The 11,777-nt window shown below is 40.2% G+C and overlaps 1 pseudogene across 1 annotated transcript; it reads left to right on the top strand.

Annotated features, from left to right (window-relative positions):
• Nucleotides 1-9,739: 9,739 nt before the first annotated feature.
• Nucleotides 9,740-11,565, top strand: LOC147612359 (3-ketoacyl-CoA synthase 5 pseudogene; annotated as a pseudogene). Its single transcript, XR_015263451.1, has one exon. The product of XR_015263451.1 is annotated as a 3-ketoacyl-CoA synthase 5 pseudogene (transcript).
• The last annotated feature ends 212 nt before the right edge of the window (nt 11,566-11,777 follow it).

Raw genomic sequence — 11,777 nt, 5'->3', positions numbered from 1 at the left:
CAAAATCAAAGGGTGATCGTGCATAAAAGACACATGCAAAATCCAAAAATCAAACGTATAGTCCTATTATGTCTGACTTGAATGATGTAAGGGCCTCCTAGATTAAATGGGAAGCCAAATAGTCGCACAACCAATGCCATAGACCTCATGCCACCTAGATCAAAAGGTAAGTCATATTGCCCCTAGCCACACGGTCGCTTGGATCAAACGTGAAGTAACACCACCCCATTGTTGAAAGGTGGTCACCAAGGATGCCTATATCAAATGGAAATCTACCAATCCTACCATCAAGATCACGGTCTAGATAGACTCCCCCAAGGTTGAAGACGAATGTGTTGTGATGGTGTGTTGTAATGCTCACAAGATGATCTCTATTATGACCAAAAGTAAATATCCCAAAACTGGTATCCATGTCGATGCATAATGTCAATGCATAGGCATCCACAAGCATCACAAAATAATGATTAATAATCCAAGTCAATGCTTGGATCAAGATTTGATGTATCATGCCTAACTATAGGTAAACCCATGCCCTCCAACACGTGAATCATCTTGCAACTCAACCAAGGCATGGTCCCCTTCACATATGACCACACATGTTCATGTGTTAATAGTGACATCATGTGCACATGTGTATCACTATCATCATATGTATGTATGTGCAATACATAAATATCATGTGTATGTATGTAAGATACATCATCATAGGTATGTGGTTGTGATACATCATCATTTGAATAATCCACGTCCTGAGGGACATAATCATTTACAACTTAAGAGTGTAGGACATTCGTATTAGTCACCAAAAGTAAAACCATCCCATGATGCGAACAATGTCGAACCATATATGTCAAGGTAGCCGAGCAATGAAACAATGAAATCGCCGTGTCTAGACCATCTGGACCATTTGTCACATACACCCACCTCATTGAACAAATGTCTCGAGTGACTAGACATCAATCCCTAGAGCTCAAACAATCACCCATGGCATGAGTATGCATCATAGCATGAAGTCGAAGTGAGGTTCTAGTGGTCTAAGTCTCGAAGTGCCAAAAGTATGTGTGAATGTGGCAAAAGATATGCAATCCATGACACAAAATGGCAAGTCGATGTAGTGAGCACTTAGCCACAATGATAGTGCATGAGTAGATCTCAAGCAATCACATCTCATACAATCGAAATCTGTAATAGAATCGAAATAAAGTTGATGGAAGATGATGGTGTGTATAGTGTCAGTCATAAAAAGGGTAGAAAATTAAAAACAACCCATAGCTATGTCTGAATACTCTCCACAAAGCACACAATATGTGTAAGCACGCTCACAAAGCACTAGGCACATGAATGATCGCCACAAAAGTGTGCAAAACAAACCCACAATGTGCTATGTGTGTGAACAAGAGCTAGCAACGCACCAAGGAGTCACATTGCATGCAAATAAGGCAAAATAATGTGTGAATGTGTGTGACACACAAACCCCAAGGAGGCCAAGGCATGTGAGAAATCCCAAAGTACACCAATGCACGTGAACATGCCCCAACAACTTCGAAAGTATGCACACATGTAAAAGAATCCCAAGTAAGCGACCCCGCCTCAAACAATGCTCAAAAGCAAGCCCAAAAACTCATAAACAAAAATCACATGTTAACAACAAACCCCAATGATGAATAATCCCCCACCCACAATCATCCCAAAATGTCCACATGATCTATGAGGAGTGATATGAATGGACTAGGCAAAGGTTTAAGTGTGGATGGGAAAATGTGTAAGGCCACAAGAGTGGGCAAGTGGGATAATGGGCTGGGAAGAAGGTGTGAAAAACTTAGTGTGAATGGGTGATAGACAAACCCTAAGGTTTCCAATGTTTAAAAGACAAAGATCCCTCTCTTTTACACTCATGTTGGCAGCAACTTCCCTCTTTCTCTATCCCTCTCTCTTTGTTTTCTTTGTTTCTTCCTAATGTGCTTGGTGATTGCAATGCCTACTTGTAGCCTTGTGCTAAGAGCTCAAAGTATTGATGAAGCATATATATTGTAACTTTTGAAATCTTTATTGTAAGCTCTATTGTGTGCATGTTATACGACTGCGAGGATGATCTATGTAGTTGTAGAGAGAGAGAGAGAGAGAGAGAGAGAGAGAGAGAGAGAGAGAGAGAGAGAGAGAGAGAGAGGGAGGGAGGGAGGGAGGGAGAGATGTAGCTATGGGGAGAGAGAACGAGAGAAGAATGGAGTCGGCAAATCTCACGCTTTTACAGTCTATTATCTTGCATGTGTTAACCCTTGAATCATTGGAAATTATCAAACGATGAAGCCTTGAGCCTTGAATTGCTACCAATTATCAAGCAATGAAGCCTTGTTGTAGTCACCCCAAGATGTCTGATCAAGGCAATGAGGCCTTGCTAAACTACCACAATGACTGGACAAGCGAATCAATGGAAAAATATGTAACCAAAGAGTTGGACGAGGCACCCTATACACCTCTTACTTTGGTGCCTTTGGAGAACTTTGTGAAAAGAATGGCTTCATGGACACCATCACAAGTATACATTATGAGCTCCCATCAATTATAAATCTTCATAGGCTTCTCGTATAAGAATGTTGATTCTAATTAATCTAGTGAGATCTCTTTGGTTTGTTATCAGTGAGCTCCAATCCCAAGTAGTGCTTACAAGAACCATATGTATCTTGTTTCAAAAAATGATGCTAATAATGACATCATTTTCTTGAAGGCACTCTACTATGGAAGCCTAATACTAAGCACCGAGACCTCTTCAGTATGGCTATTGTGAAACGCCACTTTCAATGTTTTCAACCCTTGCAGCTCAGGTAGGAAATTTCCCCTTCAAGATGGTAATATCAACAAGTTAAATCAAACCAAAGGATACATCATTGTGTGGCCAGCTAGAGATTGTGTAAGTCTTATTTTATCTCTCTCCACCTTTCCAATTATGCTCTTTTTTAGTGATTTTTTTGAGAGCAATTTGTCTTGTATATGTTGATGTGTTTAGATTATTACAAACACATAAAAGGAAAACCCACAACCAAAGCATGCAAAACGTGTAAAAAGCACACTTGCCAGGGAAGCAAACCAAGAAGCGACAAGCACCGAAAAGAGGAAGAAAGTGCAAGAGGAAGATGATGATTGGAGTCTTCCTTGAACAAATCAAAGTCGAGTTGCTAAGTCTTCGAAAAAAGTTGCTTCTTAAAAAACCATTAAAGAATATCATAGTGCTCACCTAATCTCACTAAATCTTGCATAGATTTAGAATGTAATGCAACGTCTCACTCAAGGTAATCCACTAAAACAAGTGTTTATTTAATGTGTGAAGGCAAGATCTATGATCTTGCCCATACTTATTTACATCATATACCATGTCTAACAACCCCCCTCTCTCAGTAGTTATGTAATTATGTTCAATCTCATTGAGTTCACAACTAGCAAAGGTCACATGGAAGTCCATGTTGTGTTCCCCGGTTGTGCTAACATGCATTCAAAACATAAATGTGCACATGGAAAACTAGATCCTAGTTGAGGGATCTCAAGATGGGTGTGCTTGCTAATGCTTTGTTTGGTTTTTTATATGCCCATTGGCATTCTCTATCCATTTCAAAGGTAATTTGTAGCTCTACAAGGGTCTGGCATGTATGGCATACAAGAAGATGATTCTTTTATAATACCCTACATGCCCCATGAATCTCTACACCCCCTTGTAGAGTTAATGGGTGGTGCTGGTAATTCCAAGATCACACAGATCTTATTTCTAGTTTATGGAGATAATGTGTCCAAGGATGAGACCGTGCTTGACCTAGAATTAACATTTGAGTGGGTTCAATGAAATGCAATAAATCTCTAAAAAACTAGTTTAAGATTAGCAAGATGCTCCTTCCACTTTAAGATTGCATGCATGCATAGGTCATTAGTGAATATCTCTAGGATCTTTTAAAGGAGATCTTTTGAAGAAGATAATTGAAATCCATACATATCAAGCATTGGAAGGTGGTGAGGGCATTGGTCAAGCCAATTAGCATGAGTCCCCCATTCTATAGCAAATGTTATCTTACGTTGATCAGCTAGATTAATTATTAGCCAGCTGATTGTAACCTAAGAAGCCATCCAAGCTCAAGCATCCAAGAAGCTTCTATCAGGAACTTTTTCCAGCATGTGGTCAGTGTGTAAGGCATGGATAATGACCATAAACACTATGGTAGCATAACTTTCCTAGGGTTAATGCACACTCTAAGCTTCTATTATTTTTGGGAATAATCACTATCAGTGAAGACAACCACTTGGTGTGCTCAATTTTATACATAAATCGTGCGTTACAAAATGAGCTTGTCTATCTCTTCTTGGACCATTTGTTTATACTTGGAATTCATATGGTAAGCTCTCTATTTTGATGGTGTTGCCCCTCCATCAAGAGGGATGGTGTGGATGGTGTGTATTTCTAGGTGAAAACATCTTGAAATACTTTGAGCAAGGCTATTAATTCTCCTTCTTACTCGGGGCCGGCCGCGGGGGGGGGGGGGGGGGGGGGGGTGAGGTCCTTGGTAATAAGGACTAGCTTAGGTTCTTCACCAAGTTTAGCAAGATTTACTTCTTTGACTTCTACAGGGCCATATACGAGGCATGAGGCTCTCTACTACTTCTTTGGGCCTTCTCACTATGTACCACTCTATCCTCGATCTTATAGGGCTTAAAGTCGAGCAATTTCCTCAAGTCTTCCTCATGATGCTCAAAGAGCTCTTGAGTTTGGATTCTTTCTCTACCTCAGCTTTGAATTTACTGGGCTTATGTCAGCTCAATAGATCTTGTCTTGCTCAAAGCTCGTGGGCTTCTTGCGTACACGAAAACCCCTTTTCTCTCTATGAAACACGAAACATATGAAAAAAGAAACACAAAACATATGAAACAAACGAAACGAAACACTCCTAACCAAACACCATTTCACCCTAATTTAATTTTTTTTTCTAAATTTAATTTTAAGAAAAAAAAATTCTACTTTTCCTCTTCCCCCTCACTTTCTTATCATCTCCATCTCAATTATTAAAAAAACCTGTAAAGACGAAACAATGAAATAGACAAACATTTCTCGTGACTATGTGTAACAGTCCCCAAATTTGACTTCTTGGTCATAATTTCACTTCATTTCACACCCAATTGTTGAAATTTCTTAGAAGTATTCCACTAGCTCTTCAATTTCTCATTTTCTTCCAAATTATAAATCCCAATTTCATACTTTCAATCTGAATTTATGAAACACTATTTTACCCAAATTTAACTTGTTGGGGTTGATTTCACTGAATTTACACCCAATTGTTGAGATTGGGTGTAAATTTCACTGAATTTACACCCAATTGTTGAGATTTCCTGGCGGCTGTCCCGCTAGCTATCCCAATTTCACTTAATTTCACATAGTTTTACCCAAATTTAACTTCTTGGTTAATTTCACAGCCAATTGTTGAAATTTCGTACAACTGTCCCACTAATTATTAAATTTCTCACTTTCTTCCAATTTTCACAGTTTATAAATTCCAATTTCATATTTTCAACCTTAATCGCATCTAGTTTCACACCCAATTATTAAAATTTCTAAAATTTTCTTGATTTTTGATTTTTTTCCAATTTGATTTGACAAGTGTCACTTTAAAACCTCTCCATTTTGTCCATAGAGACGAAACCAAACATGTCAAAACAACAAAATAACAAAACAAATGAAACTTTTCTCATGACTATGGCTCCTCGTCGCCTTTATTGGCTATGGTATTGGCCTAAACAGTAATCTTATCTAGGTCAGCTTGTGGTGTTCATGTGAATCCATGGCCTCAATATAGTGAAGCCAATGAAGATCTATCTCCATGGGGAGAAGAGGTATCGTCCTAGCTGCATCTAAATGTGGCTTTCTCAGGGTTTGCATGAATTGACTCACTAATCCAAATGAATAGCTGAAATCTAGCCTGATGATACTCATGTAAATCAAACTACCTACTATGCACACATACATAGTAGGAGCACCTATATTTGGAGACAATAGTGTTCTCTACTTCAATCCCAATTTCATGCTTTCAACCCAAATTTTTGAAACGCCATTTTGCACAAATTCAACTTTTTATTAATTTCACACCCAATTGTTAAAATTTCCTACAACTGTTCCACTAGCTCTTCAATTTCTCACTTTTATCAATGCATGAGCAACTTCAACAATATGCTCATTTTTTCTTTTTGATGCAACCCCATTTTGTTGTGGGGTGTACCTGCACACCCCTTTTCCCATGCTCTCTCAAATAGTTACTGAATTTCTGAAATAAATATTCTCCCCCATCTGACCTTAGTCAGTTTATATGGATACCTTTGTCTTTCTCTACCACCGTAGCTTTGAAGCTCTAAAAGTGAGCAAACACGTCACTTTTCTCTTTTGATGAAACACACCCGCACTTTCCTAGTGGGGTCATCTCATCAATGAAAGATACATAATAATGGCATCTCTAATTTATGCCATCTTTATTGTTCCCCAAACATCAAAATACACCCCATCCAAAAGGGCTTTGACTTACATGCTTATTATATATAGAAATGTATGCTTGCTTGCCCAATTGGGATGCTTCACTGCATTCCATCCACTTTGAACTTTGGTAAACCTATATTAACAGTACTTTTGGGCTTGCATATTCTTTAGCCGAATATATCAATGTCTGTAATAATCAAGGCTATACCATGTGCAAACATTGCAACCTTCACTTTATGCATGCTTACATCCAATGTAAACATTTAGGCAAACTCTGTTTTCCTTTGCAACCAAGTGTTACTGAAATCTTTCACATAACATCCATGAGGGCTAAACCTCACTTGTAGACCTTGCTCAACCATGTGCAAACATTGCAACCTTCACTTTATGCATGCTTACATCCAATGTAAACATTTAGTCAAACTTTGTTTTCCTTTGCAACCAGGTGTTACTGAAATCTTTCACATAACATCCATGAGGGCTAAACCTCACTTGTAGACCCTGCTCAATCATATGCCCATTAGAAACCAAGTTCTTTGTTATGTTCAACACATGAAGCACATTAGCAAGATACATCATATAGTCCATTTCTCCACCTTGCATAGACAAAGGGACTTTCCCAAACAATATTCTTAATAGGGTGCGTTGTATCATCACTTGTTTCTACATAACTTATTTTTTTTTCAAATCCCTTTATTCTTTGAACTACTCACCATGGTTGTTCATGTGTTTAGCAGCACATAAATTAACATACCATACTTCTCCTGAATTCAGTGTATCTGCAATCATGGAACTAAGCATATGTTGCATCTGCAATTGTGGAACTAAGCATATGTTGCATCACAAAAGGTGCATCACAAATGATGTCCAAAATTAATCATAGCTTTTTGAAGCCCATTCAAAGTGATGAAAACCAAGTTGTTCGTTATCACCTAATACACCAATAGAGGCAAGGGCATCTACAAGTCCTTTAATCTTTTGATACTTATTCCTTTACACATTATGCATCTCTTGCTTTCATTACATCTTCCTAGCCTTGGCACTCATGTTATACAACTTAACCAAGGTATCCCACACATCTTTAGGTGTGGCTACATCATTTATATGACCAATCATTTATGCTTTTGCTCTAATGAAGAGGGATCCCCAAGATATAACAGTGCCCCCTCCTGCTGTGTCTACTGCTTCTATATATCCTTGACTAGCAAACAACCACTTGTAGAGATTTGCTTTTGAATCAAATAGAAAGACATGAAGTTACTCTTACTTGTGTACTTCTTTCTTTACTTGTATCTTGAGGTGGTTACACAAACTGGCACTGTGCTACATGAGAAAAATGGGGGGAAGAGGGTGAGCTTAAGCTCCTTGTAAGCGAACTTCTTCACATGCACATACAAGAGTAGACAGCCACATAAGAGACAGATGGATGGTTGAATTTTCTGCTTTCTTCTTGCTTCTCTACAACCATAACATAAAGATATGGGTATATACTATAAGAGAAAGTAGTTTACTAAAACATATAAGGTCCATAGTGTGAACCTGATTAAATGAGCTGGCAAAATAACTATGCCATAAAACTACTATCCAAAGTGGATATCATACAATCTGTAAACCATTTGTGGCATACCAACCATAATCTCACCAATCATACCAGTAGCATAACTTTAAAGGTATCATCTTGGCATGTTACACATTAGTTGAGCTTGATATCTCAACATGACCTTCTTCACTTCTTTGTCCCATATGGAACTTAAAATCCACATGACTTAAGTATCTCAACATGACTTGCTTCACTTCTTTATCCCACATGAATTTTAAGTAATACCTATGTCGATATGACTTTTAAGTACTACCTATGTCAATATGACTTTAACTATCTTAACATGACTTGCTTCACTTCTTTGTCCCACATGGATTTTAAGTATTGACTTAGTCCATTTTGACTATTGGAGTCCACACTAGACACATGATCTAGTTGGTTCTTGTTGTTGAGAGTAACATGTTACTCTTATGTTATCATGTTGACATAACATGGTAACATGGCATAAAAGTATCCTTTATATGTCATGTCAATAACTGATAGAATTTGTGAATTTTTTTTGACACATTGGTATTGTAACATGCATTTTTACCTTGTCAAAGCATGCTGGAATAAACTTGAATTTGTTTAGGAGCATAGTTTACACCTTTAGGGTTTGAAACTTAAGAACAATTTGAAGGTACTAACAGAGTTTTGAGGTTGCTTTGGGGATGCCTAAAGATATAAGGTTCGAATTAGCCAATGCCATTAATTTTTAAAATTTTTGAGGTCTTAGATTTCACAATCCATCTATAGAGAATAATTCGGTTTATATTAAGCCCTAAACTCAAAGTGACCTTAGAATTATAGCTTTGAAAACTTTTTTTAAACTAAGTTTGACAACAAAGATAAATATTTTCATTGAAGATTTTTTCTACTTAGAAAAAAGCATAAATTTTAACCAAGTTTTTCACATATCCTCTATAGGATGTTATAATCATTTATAAGTTTCGAGGGAACCAATCATGTTTACAACTACATTTTAAAGCATTTGTCTTTAAAATGCCTAGGTAAACCTAGGCATTTGTCTTTAAAATGCCTAGGTAAAACATATATAACTTCAAAAATTAGACAATAAGGCACCCATACACTTAAAAATTTCACTGATACTTACATGCATGTTCAAGCAACAAAGGGATGGTTCCAATTTGAATTAGAAGGATTTAAAATGCTTGGGTAAAACATATGTAACTTCAAAAATTAGAGAATTAGGCACTATTTTGGACTTATTTAAGCATTTCAATGATACTTACATCATGTTCAAGCAAGAAAGGGATGGCTCTAATGTGAATTAGAACGATTATAAAGCCAACAAAAAAACAAGAAAGTCAAGGCATCACCTTCTTGATCCACCCCATCCTCACCGAGAATGTGGCCTACATCCCCATGATGAAGATGTAGGGGCAGTAATTTTTACCTCACATGTGAGCAGGGCTGAAATTTGAAGGCTTACCCTAATTTTAATTTGAGGGGTATCCTAATTTTCAATTTGAAGGCCATAAATTAGGTTGATCTTCAAAATATATATGATTGTGTATTTTTTTAAAAATAGTATTTTCGAAGAGGCCTTAGGTTTGAAGGGGGTGTTCAAATTTTTGACATCAAATCATGGAAGTTAAATGAGATGTATTAAAAAGGCAGGTGGACCAACCACGGTGGGTTGTTGAGGCCCTCTTAACAAGCCCGTGTGTTACGTAATGCACTCCCTCACCACCGCTTCGTCTCCAGTCCCCTCTCTTGCACCATTGGTGGCTGGTTCTTCCCTTTCTCCCCCGCCCTTTCTCTCCCTCTGTCCTTGGGGCTATGGCTTCTGCCAGTACGCACACACTTCTCATCCTTGGCTTGCTTGCAGCCATAGCTTTGAAAGTTATGGACTGGAGCACCGTCGAAGAGCTTCTCTCACAGTATTTACCTCCTGAGCTCCACAGCAACGCGGCGTCGAACGCTGCCGGTGCTTTGTTGCTGTGCACGGCCATAGCTTGGTCGCTGCTGTTTATCAGGCGGAAGAATAATGTTTACCTGGTCGATTACGCCTGCTTCCGCCCGCCTGACATGTGGAGAATCTCCTTCGCGGCCTTCCTGGAGCACTCTACCATCAACGGCTTGGAGGAGCGCAACCGGGAGTTTCAACAGAAGATCTTGCAGCACTCTGGTCTGGGCGAGCAGACGGCGTTGCCGCCGTCCTACCACTTCTTGCCCTGCCGGAAGGGCATGGCCTACTCTAGGGCCGAGTCCCAGTCCGTCTTCTTCACCCTTCTCGACGAACTCTTCCGCAAAACTTCTGTCAATCCTTCCGACATTGGCATCCTCGTCCTCAACTGCTGCCTCTTCTATCCCTCCCCCTCCCTCTCCGCCATGCTCGTCAACAAGTACAAAATGCGCTCCAACATCAAAACCTTCAACCTCTCCGGCATGGGCTGCGCTGCCTCCCTCCTCTCCGTCGACATGGCGCGACACCTCCTTAAAGTCCACAAGAACACCTACGCCCTCGTCGTCAGCTCCGAAAATATGTCCGGCAGAGAATACCTAGGCAGCAGGAGGTCTATGCTAATCGCCAACTGCCTCTTCCGCACAGGCGGCGCCGCTGTCTTGCTCTCTAATAGAAGCTCCGACAGAAAGCGGGCTAAGTACAGGCTCCTGCACACTGTGCGCACCAACACCGCCGCGGACGACAGATCTTTCCACTGCATAACGCACGGTGAGGACGATTCCGGCAAAATCGGCGTTGCTCTCTCCAAGGAGCTCATGTTCGTCGCGGGAGAGGCGCTCACAAAGAACATGACTTCGCTCGCCCAGCACGTGCTACCTGTGTCTGAGATGCTCCGATATGCCTTCATTTTCATGGCCAGGAAAGTCTTTCACGCGCAGTGGAAACCCTACACGCCGGATTTCAAGCTGGCGTTCCGGCACTTCTGCATCCACGCCGGCGGAAAGGCCGTCATTCAGGAGCTGGAGAAGAACCTGAGGCTGTCGGCAGAGATGACGGAAGCCTCCAAAATGACGCTGCACAGGTTCGGCAATACGTCGTCGACATCTGTCTGGTACGAGCTGGCGTATCTGGAGGCGATGCAGAGGGTGAAGAATGGCGACAAGGTGTGGCAGGTCGGACTGGGAAGCGGCTTCAAGTGCTTCAGTGCTGTGTGGCAGTCTCTGTCGAACTCGAGCTGCTCCCCTGACAATCCATGGCGAGATTGCATGCTCAATTATCCGGTGGTGATACCGGATTGTGTCGAAGTCTAGCTATGCAGTTCCGTTCTGAATCGGCACTCAGTCTAGTTCTAAACCGGCTCTCAATTCCGTCCGTTTACAATTTCCGTCGTCTGCATCTAGTCTAGTCGGTAACATGCTGTCTGACGGAAATACGCGTCTGTGTTGTGCTTCGGAATTTGGGTCCCTTTTATTTGTAGTAACTACATCCAGGACAGCTGTTATTCACCGGACTTTGCCCTATTACTTAATCTAAGTCAATGCAGACTACTTCCGTTCACTGTTCCATAGAAAACATTTTTTCAATGAAAGGTTCTTAAACTTGAAAATTTTGATATTTACATTAGGCTTGTGTATACTAGGGTGCCATAATCAACGAGGATCGAATCCAGGACCACTTGAGGATCGAATCCAAGACCACTGGGACAACACCATCAACAATTTGTACTAGGGCGCACATCCACCATAATCAACGAGGATCGAATCCAAGAC

Source organism: Cibotium barometz, chromosome 45 (genome assembly GCF_041138505.1).
Source record: "Cibotium barometz isolate CiBa-2024 chromosome 45, ASM4113850v1, whole genome shotgun sequence".
Classification (NCBI taxonomy): Eukaryota; Viridiplantae; Streptophyta; class Polypodiopsida; order Cyatheales; family Cibotiaceae; genus Cibotium; species Cibotium barometz.
The sequence above is the reverse complement of the archived record's forward strand: the minus strand, read 5'-3'. Positions and strand labels throughout refer to the sequence as shown.